This window comes from Podarcis melisellensis (genome assembly GCF_964234715.1).
Source record: "Podarcis melisellensis genome assembly, chromosome: 11".
Lineage (NCBI taxonomy): Eukaryota > Metazoa > Chordata > Lepidosauria > Squamata > Lacertidae > Podarcis > Podarcis melisellensis.
In genome coordinates this window covers 29,876,327-29,898,343 of record NC_138543.1, presented here as the reverse complement: position 1 = coordinate 29,898,343, position 22,017 = coordinate 29,876,327, and the positions used below count along the sequence as shown (strand labels likewise).

Genomic DNA, 22,017 nt, shown 5'->3' with positions numbered 1-22,017 from the left:
ATAGGAAAGGAAACTCTCTGGGCCAGATGTGTGCTCTACACATGTTCCTTTTTCTGTCTTTCACTTCAGATACAGCTAAGTACCAAGAATTGTTTAGTGTTTACTCAGAGATCTCAGAAGTGATGCTAGTAGGTGGCAAAAACAACAACAACCTAATGTAAAAGAATCAGCAGTATTACTGATAGTGCCTTTTAGAAATAGTGGCTAAGGTGATAAAAGGTTTTCCTACCTACATCAAGTATACCTATATATATCTTAGGGATGAATGGACCAGCTTATTTTCATTCCATGTCAGTCTTCCATGTGTTCAATCACAGATACATCCTGTGCCAAATATATATATATATATATATATATATATATATATATATATATATATGCTTTCGTAGATTTTCACGGGTACAGGAATGCAGGTTTTGGTGTCCTCGGGTGTCTTCCCGTGTAAAAGTTGGGGTGTCTAGGCGACGTTTCGACGAGGTCTCACTCGTCATCTTCAGGCTGGTGCTTTCGGCTTCTTGTTACTGGAACAGAGCAGGATCTCAGTGTTTGAGTTCCTATAAATACTGTTGAGGGGGTGTGGTGTATAGCCTCCAATGTTCTGGGCACGTCGAAACGTCGCCTAGACACCCCAACTTTTACACGGGAAGACACCCGAGGACACCAAAACCTGCATATATATATATATATATATATATATATATATATTCACTTTTAAATTGCATGCATTTTGAGTGTTTTTATATACATTCTTCCCCTAAAATGCACATTTTTCTATACATTCCAATGCATCTACCCCTAAATATGAATTTTGGACACCTCAATTGATTCAGCACCAACCACGACAACAAGATTGCTGTGATGCTGAGTGACTTTATACTCAAAAATCTCTCATGACAGGCAGTATACTCATCACATTGACTCTCTGAGGGGCCTAGCAAAAATCCCTGAGGGGCCAATAGAGGATGCAATGGAGGCAGCAGAGCAGGCCTTCTTCACTGCCCCCATGCTACATAGTAAGCACAGTTGCCTACATGCTACTCACCAATGTTGGGCCAGTTTTGAAACAAGTTTTCCACTCCTTCTGTTCTAGTCTTCACCCTGCCTGCTTTATAACTCACAAGTCTCTGGTATATGAGGGACCAATGTGAGCTTCATAGCACCACAAAGGACACTCAGGAGTGATCCTGTCAATGGCTTACCTCATTTCTTCCTTCCAGAGCAAGACCAGAACCTCAACAGGATCAGCAATGGAAAATCTCCCAGAACATTCAGGAATCCACTTGGTTCATTGAGTCTCTGGGGGCAGACCTTTCTAACTTGTCCCTCACTCCTACAGGGAGAAGTTGCCACAGACTATTACAAAGATAAGATTATTAAAAAGCAATCTAGAGATCTGACTTTAATTTAGGTTTGTATGATGATTCACTAGACCACATTTTGCTTCTGTGTCATTGTTGAGATTTCAGCTTTGCCACAGACTCAACAGAAGCGAGTGGTCAAGAGCATTCACTCAAATAGAAAACAACTGGCTAGTCCTCATGACCAACAAAGACAACTTTCTCCCTGTTGAAAGATTTGCCAGAGAAGACCAATTGTGTGTTTCAAGAAAAAAATACTGGGTTAGGTTCAAAGCTGTGGGAAGGCTTAAATAACAGATAATTTGACACAAACTTTTGTTCATTTCAATTTATTCATTTTGCAACCCCCTCCTTTTTTCTTCTGATTGTCAGTCAGGAGAATCAGGTAGCAGCCAATGCACTTTTTTTGCATATTGCTATGTTTGGTAAAGAGAGCTTACAGCCGATGAATACAGTGATATAAGTTTTGCCCACACAGATCGCATTGTAAAAGGTTCCAAAAACTCAAAAATGTTGACAGTTGTTTTCAGCAAATGGCGGCTTGACTGTGGCACTGTCAGTATTGATGTCCTTGTGCAAATGTAAAAGAGCAATGTGATTAAGGCAAGCTTGTCCGTGCTAGATCTCAGCCAAGTTTTCAATCTCCCTGTGGCACTGAAAGATTGCTCAGCTGTTACAGATAATGCAAGAATAGCGAGCAGATTTCTGCCACTTTAAAATAAAATAAAACAAATGCCTTCACGCTGGGCACATATTCTATGGGAATTCGCCAACATCTGCTGCTGACCTAAAATTCTGGACAAGATAAATTCCTATTCTTATGATATTGAGCCATTTCGAGGCAATGAGATTTCTTAAGGAATGTGAGGATATCTTTATGAAAAGCTTATTTGCAGAAGGAAAATAATAGCAGTAATTTTCCATTGGTATCTGGGCTGCCAGCATAATTTGTGAAACTTTGTCTACTTCTGCTTCATTACTTCTAGAGTTGTGCAATCCCATGCCCTATATGAGAAGCAGTTCTGCATAGGTCAATACAGTTTCTTAAGCAGCAGTAATGCTCCTTGGAACTGTTTCTCTGCTTCAGTGGATGTTGCACTGGAACTGCATTCCACAAAGTGCTATTTGGGTGAATCTTTCTGAATGCTCCCAATGAAACAGAAGTGTGATGCTCCATTGGTCTGTACTCTCTACGAACACTGAATCCAACTGCTGTCATTCAATCTGAAAACTGTAAAGCACATTCTTTGGAACAGTTGCTTCATGTTTGTCAGATTTCACCGTAGGACTTTTTTTCCATTTGGAAGAGCCACCAGCCACCAAGTCTGAGACATAGTTTCCAAGGATTTGAGCATGTCTTGTGCTTCTTGTATTCCAAATATTCCTTAAGAATCCGGCAGAGTATATTCTGATAGCCTCTGGAATGGAAAACAGCTTAGATTCTGTTTTGGAATACATGTCATGACATCATTTTATTGTAATTAGATATCTTCATTTTACACTTATTTCCATTGTTACATTGAAGGTATTCATAAGATCTCAAAAGGGTAAAATACTTCATTGATATTAAGTGCTTACAATAGATTAGTATTTCTTGGTCAGACTTTGTGATATTACATAATTGTCAGTTTAAAAGGAAATAACGTCCTTAGACATGAAAAAGATGAACAATTAAAAATAAAGCTCACAAAGGGCTGTTGTTTTTCACAAATTACTCTTATTAGCTGACCTAAACCTATTTTTTCCTTCTTCAGGCACCTTTAGAATATGCACTAAAAATACAAGCATTCAAAGTTCAAGCATTAAGTCCAAAATTACTGCCTTTCAGATCTTTTATTATTCTTTCAGGCATTTAAAAATATAGGTCGAAGCAACACTGCATAATTTAGAAAGTTAACAAAATGCAGCTAATGAAAAGAAATGGAAGCAAATATAATTATAATAACCTTTTAATGCTTTGTCTCCTTTCTGTTGTCAATTAAACATGTAAAAGAGGTGATGGCCTACACACCACACACACACACACACACACACACACACACACACACACACCTCCTCTGCCAGAGGTGGTATATTTTCAAGAAGGCAAAGTCAAAGCCCGTATATCCTTATTAAGGCAGAGAAAAGGCCAATTTCAAATCATTTGGCATTAGAAATTCCCAGTGTGTTGGACAGACTGAGCCATACACATTTGACTCTTCATGCTGAATCTCTGATTCTTTGTGACTTTCTAAACTAAGCAACAATTCGCAAACATTGTAGTGTACATCCTTTCATGCGTAAAACAACAACAACAATCCCCTCCCACCTTTTGGGTTGTCTAAAGGTTGCCAGTAACATAACTGTAGTGAGTATATATCAGTAAGGCTTTCAATGAACCCAATCCTCAAGCCTGTTCTTTGTTTTATTTGTTTATAGCAGGGGTTGGCAAGGTTTACCTTGTCTGGGCCGGTTCACTCCAGTGGAGATCCCTCTGTGGGCTGGATCGCATGCACACCCGCAATTTTCGGCATCTGCACAGATAGATTTTAGGTATCTGCGCATGCACAATTTTCAGCGCCGCGGAAGCGAGTCCCCACGCTGTGCTGTGCCGGTTTAGTGCAGCGTGTGGGGACATGCCGAGTGGGTGGCTCAGTTTGTGGGCGGTTTGTGGGCCAGTTAAATGACCCCCATGGGCCGCTTGTGGCCCATGGGCCTTAGGTTGCCTACCCCTGGTTTATAGTATGTTTAACCCACCCTTCTCTAACTGGTCCCAACACTGGAAAACAACAATAAAAGTACAGGTCAGTACAACAAAAACTATCTGTATCATAAAATATCCTTAAAATATGCAAGATCAACTTACATGAGGCAACAAGCAGCTTCCTTACAGCTGTCACTCCCTCCCAAAGACCTAGGCCAAGTGGCGCATATTCACCATCAGACAAGGAGTCAGCAGTGTTAGTTCTAAACACACTTGTAAGAGGAGGTCATTCCAGAGATGGGGCACCAATGTGGAAAAGGCTCTTTCCCTTGCCACTGCTCCCTGAACATCTTGCAGTGGGACCATCAGCAGAGTCTCCCTTGCAGATCTTAATGCTCAGGCAGGACAGAAATACATCGGCATTCCTTCAGATATTTGGGTCCCAAGTCTTTTAGGGCTTTTATATGTCAGGGCAAGCACCTTGAATTTGGCTTGGAAATGATTCATCAATCTGTGTAGATCCTTCAAAACAATTGATGTGAGTCTGGGTAGGAGCATCCACCAGCAGCCTAGCTGTTGGATTCTGCACCACTTGCAACCTCTGTTTTCAAAGTCTGTATCACAACATGCTTAGCTGATGTCTTAAAACTTAAGACACAAAAGTAGAGCAGGAATTCCTAAAAGGAAGAAGTTGCAAATGAAGAAAAGGAAGGTGGGGACCCTACACAACACACAACACACATACCTACTTTGTGTGGTATAGTTCAACAAGGCAAAACCAGAGCCAGTATATCCTTAGCAAATGCTCCAACAGAGAGACATGTCTTCCCCACCTTCCCCACCCCCAGTTTCCCTTCCTGCCAAACATGACGGTGAGTGAGATATGCTTTTTGTGTTAGAGATATGGATGCTGGGGGGGGGCGCTCTGTGGTGTATGTTCATATATGTGAGGTGTTGCAGAGTCAAACAATTAAAAATCCAGGGACAGTCAACGCACGGATAGAGGAGCATGTTCATATCCATTGGCCATCTGCCAGATCTCCATATGTTGGTCAAGGTGTTCTGCATGGAGCCTACACCTGTACCAACTGTATATGTGCAGGCTCTGTTGGCATGATCCGTATCATGCAGAATTCATGTGCAGGTTTCCATGTGTATGCCTAGGTTGTGTGCAAAAGACTTGATCAACACAGGGAAATGAGGAGCACAGCTAGTGCGTTCAGTCCTCCTGCAGTGAGTATCTCCTGGTTTTGAGAGAGAACTCTGTCCGTGCTCATATTACATCTGTGTCTGAAAAGATTAAAAGCATTGCGGGGTGGGTGGGAATCCACTTGTCCGTGAATAAGCAGGATGCAAGTCTCTTCTAAAGGATTAAGGGAGGGGAGAAGGCTTAATGCCCAGATCCATTAGAAACCAAAGTCCCAAGGCAAAGGAGGCATCACGTCTACTTGACATACAGAAAATTAACTGAGCTGAGCAGGTCTGGGAAGAAGTCATGGGGACGTTGCTATTGCCACTGCAGGACCCCCCCCCTTGCATGTGATTCCTATGGTTGAAAAGAAATTACTGACTCAAAACTACAAAGCAGACAACATAAGATAAGATGAAGAGTGGAAATAAAGGACAAGAATCATGACACGAACATAAAGATTAAAATAACTCAGGCCTGCCCTAAAAAAAAGCATGTGAGTAGAAAGCCTTCTGTACTGAATTACTATTTAGACATCAGATTCCTCAGACCTTCCCAGCTTTAATATCTGAAGTGGTTTCAAACATTCAAGGGCATAATATACCTACAGACATAATACTGATAAAGAGTTCCCACAAAGGCACACGGCGAAGTGGCAGCAACTTATGTTTTCAACATGTTTGCTTGGATGGAAGTCCTGAAAGACACACACATTCAGGGGGTGCAGGCATCAACAAATGTAAATCCCAGAGCACAACATTGTAATCCCCCACCCCACTATATGACTGAACCTGCAGTTATCTTCTGACAAGTGAGAATATGATACCGTGTTGCAATGCTTAGTAGACAAAAGTGAAACACAGGAATTCATGGACGCTATTCCAGTTGTCTCTGAAGTGTGGGCTGCTGGTGCTTTAAATAATTATGTTTTCCATTGCTTTTCACACCATCAATGAACATGCTGCTCTCCACAGGCATCTTATTGAGGTGAACATCATTGACAGCCAGGCACTTCTCGTAAGAGCATAACAACTGCCCTGCTGGGTGAGACCATAAGGGTCCATCTAGTCCCACAGTGGCCAGCTGGATGCCTCTGGGAAACCTGCAAGGCAGGATATGAAGGCAGTGACTCTACTCTTGTTGCCCCTCAATTGCTGCTTTTCAGAGATATAATGCAGAATGGCCCTGAACCTAAAAGTAGCCATGGATGCATTTATCCTATTGCTTCCCTCCCCCTGCTCCAGTGATGACAGTCATCAGCTTGAAAGTAGGAAGAAACTAGGAAGTTTGAAATGACAGCTACTGATTTTGCATAAAGGTTGCTCTTTTCCCCATGCTAATCCTGTTAGTGCTTTTGGACTATCAGCTAGCAACACAGGGTTTGGCAGAGCTGATGCTTGCCTTGCAGAATATTTAAGAAAGCCATAGGCAGGAAGACTGTGAGAAAGGGCAGGTGCTCAGTGGTAGAGCATGTGTGTTACATGCAAAAGCTCCCAGCTTCTATCATCCAGGTTCTTTCCTCCTGCCCAAACCCTGGAGATATTGGGCCGGGGCAGTGGCATAGCATGGGAGGGGGCACAGGGGTGGTTGCCCTGGGTGCAAAATTTCAACATTCAAAATGCTGCCTCAAAACAGCTGCATGCTTCCATTGCTGGGCTCTGTTGAAAACGGCTTCTCCATGTGAACCAGGAAGTGACCTCTCCAGATAACGGAACAACTCTTCTTATCTCTGCAGTTGTGATCTGCTGGGTGACACGGACTCCTTAGGCGGGTTGAAGGTGCATGCATACTCTGTCCATTTCCCTCCTTCCCACTCCTCCTCTGTGTAGCCTGGGCACTAGCAACCCAGGCTATGTCACTGACTATGTGGACCAATGGTCTGGTTCAGGATATGGCAGTTTCCTATGTTTCTAAGGAGAACTAGTATTCCTGCCTAAAGTTCTAACTGTATAAGTAAGTTCACCTCTCCTTCTCCCCAGCCTGATTTTGCCCCAGTTGCTCCTGCTGCGCAGCAGGTGGAAGCTGTCAAAAAGAAGGAGTAAAGGAAATGAAATACAGCCATTACTTGGAATGAGACTTGAGGCACCGTGTTACTGGAAATGAGTCAGGGCACCAGGCCACACAGGGAGTGCCTTCAAGCCGAGAATGGCTGGGGAGCATACACAACTTAATTTAAAACATAACACATGCTGAGCCTAGAATATCGACTCTCAACCACCTACCCAACTGGTCAATCAATATTCTTGGATCAGGTTGGGTTTCGACCGGGAAAATATACAAAGTAATTTGGGAGCAAGTTGATCTTTCAGCCCAACCTACATCATGGGATTGTTGTGGGGATGAAACAGGATAACCCCTCCCCATGTGTGATACCTTGAAGTCATTTGAAGAAGCACAGGATACAAGGCAAAAAATGCATAAGTAAAATAGCTGTATGGATTTATTTATTTTTTACAAGTGGAAGCTTTTAAAGAGAACATGGTAGAAATTTGAATGTTTCCTTCCTCATGGACTAGATATATGGCCTTTCAGATGTCATTGATTGGCATGGCCAATGATCAGGAATTATGGGAGTTGGAGTCCGACAACATTTAAAGAACCACAGGCTTCGTCCCTATCCCTGGACCATATAGATAGTTGGTTGCCAGTCCTCCCAACTCTATTTTTCTGTACTTATTACAAAACTTGCCTTTTCCTTCTTTTCATTTCCTGCTTTGCAGAGATGGTTGCTTCTTCTTGTGTCCACTGTCCTTCACAGATATGCCTGGTTTTCAATAAAAACAAAAACAGAAAATACCACAATATTTTTTTTCTCACTGTAAAGTAGGGTCAGGTGTAACAGAAAATAGAGGCAAATCACTACAGGAAGGCTGTTTACCTCAAGAAAGCATTCTTTATTACTCATCTTTTACTTTCCCCCATCTAAACTGCCCACGTCCTGATATTATTAGGCTGACCAAGTTTAACTTGTGTGTGCAGCCCCAAAATCATAATGTGTTTAAGCATGCTAATTCTTCATGGCTACAATGAGCCCCAAATCTTCACTCTGACAGATTCCACAGGAATTATGTTGTGAAGTGTTGGTAGCATTGATGCATTCACTGATTTGCTGGTCTTGTTTTGGTGTTTTACTTCATTCACACCAACCTGATTAAAAAGAACACCAATAAGCCTAATAGTGAAGGAAAAAAGATACATAAAAACCGAGGGAATGCTAAATAAAAGCATCTGCTTCCCTAATTGGGTAGTATGGTAGCTTGTGAACTGGGGATGAATCGGTCCCTTTGTAATGTGGTCATCTGAGAAATTAGTGGCTGAGGCCAAGCTGTGAAACTCCATATTGAATCTTGATTTTTCCATGAACTCCCTGGGTGGCTGGACACATGCCACCATCTCTTGTCCTTACCCTCTGCAACATAGGGATGATGATACTAACCTATCTCACAGGGTTATAGGGATTGTGACAAGATAATGTGTGTGAAGTGTTCAAATAAAAAAAAATGAAATAAGAAGCTCTGTGCTGGATCAAGCCCATCTAGTCCAGCATCCTGTTCTCAAAGTGGCTACACAAGCAGGATTTGAGCACAAGATTACTCTCCCCACTGTATTCAGAAGCATTACTGCCTCCAACTGCAGAGGCATAGCATAGTCCTCATCATGGCTAGTAGCCACCAATAGCCCTTTCCTCCATTAATCTATGAAATCCTCTTCTAAAGCTATCTAGGTTAGTGGCCCTCACTGCCTTCTTTGATCCAAAGGCAGTGCTTGTTTAGCTAAAAAGGGATTAAATAGGGAATCCACAGGATGAAGGGGTATTCACTGGCGGAGGAAGAGGAGTGCGGGAAGCGCACCACCCCCAGCAGCGCAATCCTGGTGGGGTGCCACTGTGGCTATATCCCCCACCCGCGCTGGGCGCCATGCCCCCAGGACACATACCATGCTCCCAGGACATGCGCCATGCCCCTGAGGGCAGTGCGCCATGCCCTTGGGATGTGTGCCAGCCCTGCCCCCATCTGCCCCCCCCCCCAGTGTTGGAGCATGAAGCTCCACCACTGGGGGTATTTAATATATTTTAAAAAGTAAATCTAAAATAGTAAACAGTCCTAATGTTATGTTTGAACTCTGAATGAAATGGGTTGCCTTCTACTGAATTTAAATGTCTCTTAAGTTTCTAAATAACTGTAGTATACACTTTATTATATTCAACTTACATTTCCAGGTGATGCATGTTACTAAAAAAGAATTATCCACTGCACAGAAGCTCAATTTAGATATTCTTTGTCGTTCACTCCCTCCTTCTCTTTCCATTATAGCTTCTGCTTCTGCCTCAATTTTCTCTCTTGACACTTTCACCCTCTTCCCACCATTTATCAAGAGGTTTCCTTTATAGTTGCCCTTAGCTGGTGTGGTGTTGTGGATTGCGTGACAGAATTAAGAGTGGGGAGAACAGAGCCTCACCCCACATTCCTCACCTCACATTCCCTCTCCTTAAAAGAATGCTGATTTCTTAACACATTTACTTGAGTTTTGTAAGCAACTTTTTGTAACCTTAAAACTTTGTTCACCTTAAAACTTTGTTCACCTTAAAATTGGCCCCACGTACCATAAGCTGGTCTAGGGAGTCATTACCCAGAGTTCTGTGTGTGCGTTATGTACTGAGTTAAATAGGATCCAAACTGCAGCAGTCTGATTGGTCCTAGAACAATAGGATCCAAAATGCAGCAGTCGGATTGGTCCTAGAACAATAGGATTCAGAATGCAGCAGTCTGATTGGTCCTAGAACAATGCAGCAGTATGATTGGTTGGCAGGAGCCACCCAATCCAGCTCCAGATAGAAGTGAATCCACAACCTGATTGGCCTACAGGAGAATTCCGGAATTAGCCAATCACGTGCAGCCCATTGTGTAAATAATGTATATAAAGCAGATACTTTGAGGGGACTTCCATTCCCTCCTCACCACTATGAGCTGAATAAAGAGCATGAAATCCACTCTCGACTCTGAGTATATTTCAGTGTGTATTGGGGTGTCCATAGAGTTGGGAGCAGAAGTTAGGTTTAAGGAGAACCCAGTATGTGTCGTACACTAGCTCTGACACTGTCTGATAAATCTCACCTTAGGCAAACTTGTTCAGTCAGAAATGTCTGAAATTCACTGAGGTTTCAGGGAAGGCAAACTATGCAAGATCATTTGGGGGCACTGCTGGCAGCTGATTGAGCATTCCTGGGTTTACAGGCCCAACATGATATTTCAGGCAGCTCTTGCCTCCCTCCCTTTTAACCTGTCGCTGAGAGTCAAGGCACTAGGTAAACAAGAGCGATTTCAGCCTCGCACTGTGCTGCTTTCCACAGCAAGTGGTCATTTGTTCCAGTTTCCCATGACCACATGATTGCTTGGGATTGCTCTCCAAAAAACACATTGATCTGAAGCATGAGACTTCATAACCAAGGAAGGGGAAATGAAAAGACATTGCTATTTAGTCCACGTTATAGCAAAAGCAGTAGACTATCTGCTTTGCATTCAGGAAATCCCAGGTTCAATTCCCAGTATCGCCAGGTAGGTCTGGGAAGAACTTCTGCCTGAAATTCAAGAAAGATGCAGCCAGTCAGTGTATGGTTTGTTATTCTTTATTAAATTTGTATATCACCCTTCATCCGAAGATCACTGGGTGGTTCCCAACATAAAAATATAAAATGAGGACGCAAAATACATAATAAAACAAAAACAAACCAAGAAGCCACCTCCCCAAAACACATTAAAAATGTCATAGAATGTTAATCAGCCACAGGCTTGGTTAAAGATAAACATTTTTTCCTGGTGCCTGAAGGTATGAAATGAAGAGAGAGCATTCCACAAATGGAGAGCCACCATAGAAAGGCTTGTTCTACTGTTGACACCGTCTGGACCGCTTGTGGAGGAGGCACATGAAAAAGGACCTTAGATGATGATCACAGGGTCTGGGTTGCTTCATATGGGGAGAAGCGGTCTGTGAGATATTGTGCGTGCCATGCCACTGGACCCCACAATCTTTGGCGCAAGGCAACATCTCTGCTGCAATGACTAGTGATTTTCCAGGACTGTCCTAGAACTTGGGGGACAGGTGGAGCCTATGCAGCAGTGGTCCACAAGCTGCATTCAGGTTGTGCACTGCATGTCTGAATTCTTACAAATTGAATTCTATGGAATTGAAATTGTAATACAATAAAAATACAATATAAGAAATAAGAAAGAAATAAGAAAAGCAATAGAATGCAATTTAAAATCTAGCACAGTGCATTGTGATTTCTACAACAGGCAGAAAAATCATTAAGTGGTCTGCCAAGACTCAGCAATTTTCAAGTGGTCCATGGGAAAAAAAATATTTGGGGGTCACTGGTGTAGGCAATATTAACTAGATGGACCAACGGTCTGACTCTGGATAAGACAGTTTCCTATGTTCCTATTATCATAATAATTCAAGAAACAATAATGACTTTTTTGTATTTTCACACAGTTGTGCGTGTGTGTGCATGTGTGCGCATTCATGTGTGTTCAAAGAAGTTCACTTAAGCATTCAACTTATATTTAGCCATTCTTCTTCTTGGAAAATACTTTCTTTGGCTGTTAGGAAAATGATGAGAGCTCTAAACTCATGGAGAGAATCCAATTTCTCCATCAACCCCTTTCAAAGCAGTTCCTCTTTGGTAGCCTTATTCCACTCTAATGGCAGAGCAGTAAGCAAGAGAAGTACTGCCAAGTGGTTCGTGTTACTCTACATTTTATTGCAGTTTATGTTAACTGTGAATTCCTTGACAAAAAAAGTAGAAAATCTTTCAAGAAGCTAAGGAAAAATCTCCTAATATGGGAACAGGTGAAGCAAGCTCCGAAAACCTTATTTAGAAAACACTGGCAATGGCAACTAATTTCAGCTGCTTCATTTCACAGTATTTAAAGAGCACACACACACACACACACACACAATTAATTTTTGATGCCAGAGAATATTGATGCTCTTGTTACCAGCATTTACAAAAAAAATGGTTGTGGATATTCTCCTTCTTTTTGGTTACTAATAGCCTGGCGCTAAAATGTGCCGTGACAGCTCATGGATAAGTAGAAATGGCTGTAGGACTGCTGTGCCTACACACACACTGTACAGGACTACAAGGCATGGAATCATATGCTGGAACAGTATTGCATGGTGTATTCCTATATATGGCTTTGGAAAAGGTCCACTGAATTCGGGGTGCTCAAGGATTTCAAGCAGTTTGCATTTTTAAGTGAATTGGCCTGATTTGTGTTTCCCAGACTAACATGCTAATTGGAACACTGTTATCTTTCAGTTTGTGCACTTCTCCGAATTTCCCAACACAGCTTTTGCCTCAAAGAAATGCATATACAATGCATATCTTAGGTTAAAATATACAGACTCACAAATGTATATTTTAGGACAAAATGCATATAAAAATGCATATTTTGTGAGAAATAATGCAATTTCTTTCCCCCCTTTTCTTTTTAATCTGCAGAGTGACATGGAAATGCAACAGAAAAGCTGTTGTGAATTAGCTATTGAAAAACAACTGACATGGGTTGAATATAGATTGATTGATTGATTGATTGATTGATTGAGCCATCCATCTGTACACTGAATTCTACAGGTAACAGATTGCAGCTTACACTTAAGGCTAATATAATAGTGCAAATGTTTATGAGCAGCACATGCAGAATTTTCTTCCTCTTGTTCTCAAACAAAGCTTTTTTATTATTATTCAGTGCAATAATATGTTCATGTTTACTTAGCATTTACATTTGTAAGAGAGACTGTGGACTTATCCACACTTCCCTTCCGCCACACTTTCTGGAGCAAACGGCAGTCCATGGAAAACCATAATTGCCATTTGTTGTCATGTCTTGTGGAGAGCTGCGCGAAACCCGGGCACGCTCTTCAGCTTTGGAAAAAAATTTTATTCCCCCCCCGAACTTCCCCCGACCCCAGCCCCCAGAACAGCCTGCTATCCGCAAGCCTAGGGAGCCCGGCGGGAAGTCACGCTGGTCTCCCTAGGGTTGTGCAGAGCTTCCTGAAGCCTAGAGAGCGAGAGGGGTCGGTGCGCACCTACCCCTCTCGCTCTCCAGGCTTCAGCGAAAGCCTGCATTCGCCCCATAGGACGCACACACATTTCTCCTTCATTTTTGGAGGGGAAAAAGTGGTCCTATAGGGCGAAAAATACGGTACCTAACTGTTTACATTCATGTCTCACCTTTTGTCCAGGGAGTCCACACTATTGTACAAAATTCCTCCTCCTCTTGTGAGGACCACACCTGACAGGGTGTGTGACATAAAATTACCCAAAGGGCTTCATGGCTCAATGGAGATTTGAACCCTGCTCTCCCCAGTCGTTGGCCAGTGCTCTAACCACTATAACATATTGCCTCTCTGGATCATTAAACGTTTATTGCCACCCCTGCGTTTGGCAGCAGGAGTGTTTGCATTTGCTTTAGCAGAGTAAATGTTAGGCCATAAATTCACAATCTGTTTTGCGTCCTACCACTGAGCAAAGAGTATTGTATGTGAGCAAAGCACCCCTCCTTAGAACAGCATCTTTTTGCAAACTTTTTTTTATAAATAAAAAATCCTTTCCTCTGCACCCTATGGAAGAAGACAATGACACCATTCTAGGCCCTGAGCCAAGCACACTCCCAGTAAGAGCTGTGTGTTAACTGCAAGGGGTTGTTGACAGCTCCCTTCATGCTTAATTGCCCCCCCTCTCCTTTGCAACACCCCAGGAGTCAATGACTGCCGGGGGAGGGAGAGCCTCATTCATTTGTGGACTCCATCCACGTGGACTCGCATAAGCAAACCCACACAGAACCAGTGATCATGGCAGGCTAGGCCCCAGAGTGATATAAAAGGCAGTCTTTATCCAAAACAGACTGCCTGCATTTCCACCCCATTTCCTTGTGGACTGTTATTTGGAACAAAACATCAAGTGCTGGCGTTGGCAGCAGGATCAGTCATAGTAGCTCAAGCAAAAGTGTGACCATAAACCCGTCCAAGTGGAAGAAGTAGAGCACGCTGTTGCTATATCCACTTGGGTGTTTTTCCTTCATGTGTTCAGGCTTTTAGTATCTGTTTTCCACCCATTTCTCCCACCCCTGAGATCAGCTTTTGCCAGGCAAAAGTTTTAACACGGTGAAGCTTGGAGGCAGCAAGAACGTAATTTTGGTGCTTACTTAAGTCAGGGAGAGCTTTCACCTATAATATGTTGGTACCTCTAATTTAGAGTTTGGCTAGACATTTTAGAAATAATATAGAAGTGAAATTTCTGCCCCCAATAATAAAAACACAGAACGAAGCTCAGTGCAGCATACATTGCTATTACCATATTAGCAGAAGACACTTCCCTCTTCTAATACATTTTCAGATTGTTTCAGAGTACAAGCATATGATTCCTTTATTATTCTTTTAAAAAACATTGCTGTCTTATTCATAAGGCATCTTGGGTGCTTGGGTATTTGAAACGGGAACCCTTAAAATATTAGGTAAAATCACATTGATCAGTTTAGTCAAAGACTGAACTCAGGAAAATGCATGATGATCATCACGATCATTTATACCCTTAACAACAATAACAACAGTAGCACTGCCATCAGAGGCGGCTGGTGCTCATTGGGACTGATAGGGCAGAAGGCAAGGGAGACCAACATGTGGAACCACAGCCAATGAGAGGCAGGAGGCTCAACCATGCATCCATTTGCTCTGCCACTTCCTCCTGGGAAAACCTGTGGTTTAGTGCTGAATCGGAACAAACAGCAATTGGGTTTTCTGCGAATTGCCATTTGTTCCGATTTAGCCCTAAAGAGCAGGTTTTCCGAGGAAAAACATCGGGGCAAAGGTAAAATTGCTTGGAGCCGTGCTTAGAAAGTACAGGGCATGCAGAAAACTGCTGGGACCCTGCTTTCCAGGCATAGGACAAGTGGAAGTGCAGACAAGCCCAGAGCTAACTAATTCTAGTTTTGTCCCCATCCTCCCTGCTGAGTCCTAGGGCAACATTGCAACCAAGGAGGAGGAACTTGGCAGGCAGTTCCACTCTTTCGACTGGTCATAAATAAGAAGGGAGGCAGCCGGGGGCTGGCTGAGGCCAAACTGAAATTGGTTGGTCAGCACCTTAATGAACCAGCCTGCACTGACTTCAGACAGTTCTAAATACAATACAGTTACTTGATAGCAAGTTCTGTTCACCTGAGGGTCTGAACACAGCAATGGACTTCAGGTGTCTTTGCACATGTGGAAAACTTGCAAAAGGCAGAGTCCCTGGACCCCACCAACTGGATGTAGATGCACAAAGCTTGTATATGCACAGGCTTTGCTTAGAATTTTGAATGAATGCATGGAGGTCAGGAGCAAGGAGTATTGGCACTGCCCTGCTTCTCCTCTCTGCACATTTGCAGCACAAGGCTTTATTTGTTATGATAAGATCATGTGTAAATTTCTCTCGTGGCCCATAGTCAACAGATCTGTAATGCTGGCATCACGGCTGAAACCAATACCCAACAAAATCAGCAACCCGTAAGCAGGCTGTTGGTCGTTTAAAGGGCCCATTGAATTAGATACTGAGCCCGACTGTGATTCCCAAATCACCATTCTTGCTGCTCAGAAGACCAATGGATGGGTGTGATGCAGAGGGCTCTCTTGCTGTGGAAGGAGCACACTGTCTGGAAGGGATCTCTTGTCACAAAAATCTAGACCTAGTCCCAGTGCATGCACATAGATGAAGTCCACATTGTAGTCAGCCAAGAGCTGTTAAAAGGAGAGAGGGAGAGACAGAAAGCTGTCATTCTTCATGTCACTGCCCACACTCCTTGTTTTCAGCTACAAGAGCCATAACAAGTGCTTTCTATCCTCAAGGAGACCTCAGAAAAGTATAACATTTTGTTTTGACTGTCTGTTTTAAAGCAGTTGCATCTTTCCGGTCCCTTCTTCTGAGCTAGGGCCTGAGGCATGCTGGGAAGTTAGGATAGAAAAGCACCTGAAGAAGCTGAGATAAAGGTCAATCAAACAGAAAGCTTTATCACAGGGCTGAGGAACCTGTGGCCCTTCAGATGCTGTTAGATGCCAACTCCCACCAATCCTAGGCAACATAGCCAATGGTCAAGGGTGATGGGAGTCAGGGTCCCCAGTCCTGCCTTACCAGACCTACATTGTGATGGTGATGGAGACAATGAAACATTTTTCTCCTCCGCCATTGTATCTTCTCATTGTTGTCCAGCAAAGCTTTTTCCCCCCAAACAATTTTGTCCAAAAGGGGATTTGGTGGAAACCCCAAAATCACACTGGGGGGTGTTCACAAGACACTTTGAGAGTCGCTCTCATCTGCAGAGAGGCTTGCCTGCCCCTTCTCTTTGGCTGGCTGTCTAAGATCTTATTATTCACCAAGAGCTTTAAATCCAGGCTGCAAAGTGTTTAGGGAAAGAGCTGCAAGGAAAAGGGTTTTAAGCAAAGTAGCCTCTTGTATGGAAAAGTGCTTGTGCCTCTTTTGCTCTTTTTTATTGTGGGGGGTATATTTTAATTACAGTGGTACCTCGGGTTAAGTACTGAATTCATTCCAGAGGTCCGTACTTAACCTGAAACTGTTCTTAACCTGAAGCACCACTTTAGCTAATGGGGCCTCCTCCTGCTGCCACGCCGCCGGAGCACAATTTCTGTTCTCATCCTGAAGCAAAGTTCTTAACCTGAAGCACTATTTCTGGGCTAGCGGAGTCTGTAACCTGAAGCGTATGTAACCTGAAGCGTATGTAACCTGAGGTACCACTGTATCATACATTGTAATTTGAATTGCTCTTCAGCTGTCGCAGGGATTTTTATTGATTGGGAGTGGGGGTGCTATATAAATTCTAAATAAATAAATGAATAAATATGGAAGTGTGGCTATATTCATTTTCAGCAACAGCTCTGCATTTACTGGCTTGTTGCTCCCATGCCCACTGCAGTGACCTTATGATGCCCCTCACAGTAATAGTAAACTGCATTCAATTCTTTGATTATAGAAATGACATTTTCTGGCTTGAGAGAGGCTCGTGACAGAGATGCAACTTAAGCCAAACATTCATTTGGCTTTGCTACAGGAGACTGCCGGAATGTAAACTCCCCTCCTTCTTTTCAATGGTTTCAGCTCCTGAGTTAAAAGCTTGGGTTTTTTGGAGTAATCTGGGAGGGCTATATTTGGCCAAAAATGCCACTGACTCCCATTACTTAGTTGGCACAAGCCAAACAATGTTCCTTTATCAACAAAACCAATAGTCTGTTTTATTTGCAGTGCACAGAGAAGTAGCTTCGTCCAACAGATCCCACTTTCCCTCCCTTGCAACATGTCTGTGACCAGTTAATGAGCTGCAACAGTGCCTGGGCTTTATTTTCAGCCAATTAAGCTTATCCCTCTCAGGAATTGTGGTCTGGCTGTGGCAGAAGTCCTAGGTACGGGCAGGACTTGTTTCTTTGACCAGTTGTGGGTTAGCCACATGGGTACGTGCTGTTGCACCACACAGCAGATGTTTTCTCTGTAATAACTCCTCCAAGTGCTCCACAAAAGCAGATCCCTTTTTAATTTACTTCATGTTTACAGCGTTCTCTTTCAAACTGAACTGCTGGCACAGGCGGATATTTATACAACCTTTGTTTCAAACTATTTATTTGCATTTGAGACTTCAGTAAAATTCACTGTCAGGACAATTGTGTGTTTGAAAGCTAGATTCTTAAACATGTTAATGTTCCAAGGAGAAAAACAGACAGTTCTGCCCTTCAGTTGCTTTTACACATCTTGAGTAAATGTACTTGTGGATCACGGCAAAGAGACAAAATTTTCTAGGTGCAATAAAATAATGGTGCTCTAGAACAAACTAAAGGGTTGGTGACCTAAGTGATAACCATAATCAGGTGTGTGTGTGTTAAGAACATAAGAAGAGCCTGTGGGATCAGGCCAATGGCCTATCTAGTTCTGCATCCTGTTTTCACAATGGTCAGCCAGATGCTTATGGGAAGTTTGAAAGCAGAATCTTAGAAGACCTGTTTCCAATCTGCTCAGGAGCAGGGCTGGCCCTACCATTAGACAGAGTGAGGCAGGTGCCTCAGGCGGCAGGTGCTGGGAGTGCAGAACAGTGGCAAGTTGTTGGAAAACAGGTCTGTGAGCACCACGTGACCTACCCTGTCCCCCTAAGCTATTTTGCTGCCTCAGGCGTGGTGGGAGGATGCTATCCTGTTATGAAGTCTGATGGGCTTTCTGCACATGGATTAGGAGGGATAGGGAGTCATCTTGAGCTTTGCCTCAGGCAGCAAGCACAACAAGCCTAGCTGAGAAAGAATCAGCATGGCTTCATCCTCCTCTATCAGCTTTTTAGAATTTGTTGAGAGTGTCAACAAACATATAACTGAAGGATGAACTGGGAGTCCTCATATACACAGACTTCATCAAAACCCTTTGAAGCCCCTCACCAGAGACTCCTGAGAAAACATAGGTAAAGGTAAAGGGACCCCTGGCCATTAGGTCCAGTCATGGCCGACTCTGGGGTTGCAGCACTCATCTCGCTTTATTGGCCGAGGGAGCCGGTGTACAGCTTCCAGGTCATGTGGCCAGCATGACTAAGCCGCTTTTGGCAAACCAGAGCAGCCCACGGAAACACTGTTTACCTTCCCTCTGGAGCGGCACCTATTTTTTTACTTGCACTTTGACGTGCTTTTGAACTGCTAGGTTGGCAGGAGCAGGGACCGAGCAACGGGAGCTCACCCGGTCGCAGGGATTCAAACCGCCAACCTTCTGATCGGCAAGTTCTAGGCTCTGTGGTTTAACCCACAGCACCACCAGTGTCCCGAATGCCTTTTTTGGGCTGCTAACCCATTACAGAACATGAAATACAAGGTTGTATGAAGAGCTGACATGCAATTATGCTGTGCCCAGAAAGCAGCCAGAAATGTTGTCAGACATCCAGCTTGATGCTAACACCTCAGTGAAAGTTATATGCATAATTAACCCCCTCCCCACAAACCCCGATCTTGATAATTACAATAGCAGCCAAACTAAAAACAAAGCCCTACATTTCTAGCCAACAAGCACCTGCTTGTTTCTAGTCTTACCCCTCCCCTGTTCTATCTGAAGTCCTCTCTAGGGTTAAAGCATTTTATAAGACTTACCGGTAGATTCTTAACCTCCCCAGCTGCTACTTTCAGGGAGGAAGTAGGACCACAAAGCCATTCCCTAAACTAAATAAAATTTGTGATTCAGCATTAATGGTCTCTTTGCTCTGGTAAGTGTTAAGTGCTATCTTAGTTCAGGTAGATAACAAACAATGAACATAAACAAAAATATTTGTCAATGACAGGTATTGGTTGATACTTAACATATTCATAAATTATCTGCAGTTGCAAGTACAGAGGGAGAAGAAATTCAATTCAGTTTACATTTAAAGGTGATTCTATCAAATTTGCACTTTTTGGAACAGAACACAGCCATACTTTGAAATAAATCCACACTTATTCAAATTTTGTGATGCTGTTCTCCAGTCCATATAAATGCATATAATAGGGGGAGTTGTACGTATGAATGTATGTATGAATATATTTGTGAAAATACCCTAAAATGCAATGTATTAGTGTAAATTGTCTCTGAAACTGTGTGCATTAGTTAAAACTGCATACAAAAATGTGTTTATTAGGAGTGATTTGCACTAACATCCTGGTGAATTTTCATGAATTTTTTTTATAAAATTGCAAATTGCTGCAGACATATAGAGAATTGACTTTAAGACTGAAAAGAAAATGAGAAATGGCAGATTCTCCCACCCCTAGTCAGAAGTAAGCGGTGAGGTAGCCAACTTTATGAAGGCATCAAAATGTTGCTTTTAGGATGTTAACCCATTACTTCTCCCCGTCCCCCCCCCCCCCGTTAATGCAAAAGCACTGTCAGACACGGTGCAATGCATAATATTTTGTGCTAAATTGTGTGTTTTTTATCAATGGTTTCTGTTTAGTCATCAGCCACCACTACAGTTCCCATTTCCTCCCACCACTTGCAGACAATTTCTGTGGCTGCCTGCTGGCCAGTATGCAGTTGAGTTTTCAGGAAACATCTGTACAATGGAATTTGATTGCCAGGGCTGTGAACAAAGTTTCAAATGGCAAACAGGCAAGTGCAGGTGGAAAGAAAAAAAAGGTGTCATCCAAAATTTGCCTTGTAAACACAGACATCTGTGCAGGGGCCAGTAATTCAACCCTGTCCCTGTAAGGGTAACTGAAATCAGTGAAGCCCTTCATGTGAACAGTAATTGCTTGGGGAAGTTGAAGCTGCATTATCAAGCAAAGAGATTTATAGGGGTGTTTTTTTCCCCAGGGATTGGATTATGTACCAGTTCCCAATATACAGATATTGTGAGAGAAGGGTTTAAAAAATGAGTGATAATTGTATGCCACTTGTCGTCGTTTTCTGCTGCCATATTTTCAGTCTCCTCTTCCCTTTCATGTTTTAAATATATGTTTTGCGTACATGAAACAGAATGATGTATGCATAAATTAATACTTATTTCTGGACTGTTAGTAGATCAGGGAAATAGGTGCGGCTGAAGGGTTGACTTTCTAGCAAATATTCAGAAATGTTGGCTGCCTCTTAAAACTACTAGGGACTTGAATATGTTGCTTCTTTCTCTGCCGCCTTGCTCTGTGTGATGTAGTTCACAGTTTAGGACACTTAACACCCCAAAATAGTATTGGGCTTTTTGCCCAAGAGAGCCAGCTCTATTAAAATGCTATCCTTAAATAAAGGTAAAAAGTAAACATGCAACTAGCTCTCACGCAACACAATGTTTTCTAGTGTCAACTAAGAGACTTCATTCTTAAGAGCATAGGAAGTTGCCTTAATCTAGGTGAGACTATTTGCCTATCCAGCCCAGTATTATCTACCAGCGATGGCTGGTGCTCATTGTGACTGGTAGGGCAGGAGGCAGGGAGTCTCATCAGTAGGTGGAACCAGAGCCAATGACAGCCAGAGCCAGAGCCAATAACAAGTAACCCCAGATCGTTCTAGTTTAGCCCCTATCCTTCTCCCTGCTAAGTTCTACAAAGGGCAACACTGAAACCAAGGAGAAGGAAGCTGATGGGCAGTACCAACCACTGGACTGGTTGTTCAGTAGAAAGGCAGGCAGCTGGGGGTTGGCTGAGGTTGGCGGGTCCAACAGTGCCCCATGTGCCCAAATGGGCCAGTCACCACTGATGACTGGCACCAGTTCTCCAGGTCTCAAGCAGAGATCTTTCCCATTATCATCTCTTGGTTTTATCTGGAGATGCCAAGATTGAAACTGCGTGCATAACATGTGCTTTGCTGCTAAACCTCTCCTTATAATGACATCAGTGGCAACACAATGATATTGTCTCTTGCATTATTATCTCCTGTGAATTTTTAAAGCAAGCTTACAGCAAGACTCAAGGTTTATTTTAAAGTCTATAAAATATGTGAACAAACACCCTTTCCTGGTATTCTAGACACCTGTGCCAAAATAAATATTTCATATATGCCATACCTCTATATTTAGCCCTTTGGATTTTTTTCTAGATAAGCTCTGGATTTAAGAGCAAGCATAGCAACTGTTCTGCAAACTGATTCTTCATTATAGGTAACCACTGAGAGCTTCACCAAAGGCATTCTCTCTGGGATTACAGAGATGAAAAATCAATTCTGATAACATTAGAACAAATTTAAAGAGCAAAAAGCCTTCAAAAGCATGCAATGAATAAACAGAACCATCTTTATTCCCTGTGCAGATTTCTTT

At 42.8% G+C, this 22,017-nt stretch overlaps 1 protein-coding gene and 1 long non-coding RNA gene across 2 annotated transcripts in view; one reads left to right on the top strand and one right to left on the bottom strand.

Annotated features, from left to right (window-relative positions):
- The window catches only part of LOC309380367, a 65,310-nt gene that overhangs the window by 37,892 nt on the left and 5,401 nt on the right, over nt 1-22,017 (top strand). The window contains exon 3 of the long non-coding RNA XR_014172883.1: nt 12,735-12,866. This is a non-coding gene — a long non-coding RNA (uncharacterized lncRNA). The remainder of the gene's footprint in view (nt 1-12,734; nt 12,867-22,017) is intronic.
- The window catches only part of MBLAC2 (metallo-beta-lactamase domain containing 2), a 631,094-nt gene continuing 622,492 nt past the window's right edge, over nt 13,416-22,017 (bottom strand). Inside the window, exon 3 of the mRNA XM_081930232.1 lies at nt 13,416-13,441. The gene's annotated coding sequence lies outside the window, so the exon portion shown is untranslated. The remainder of the gene's footprint in view (nt 13,442-22,017) is intronic.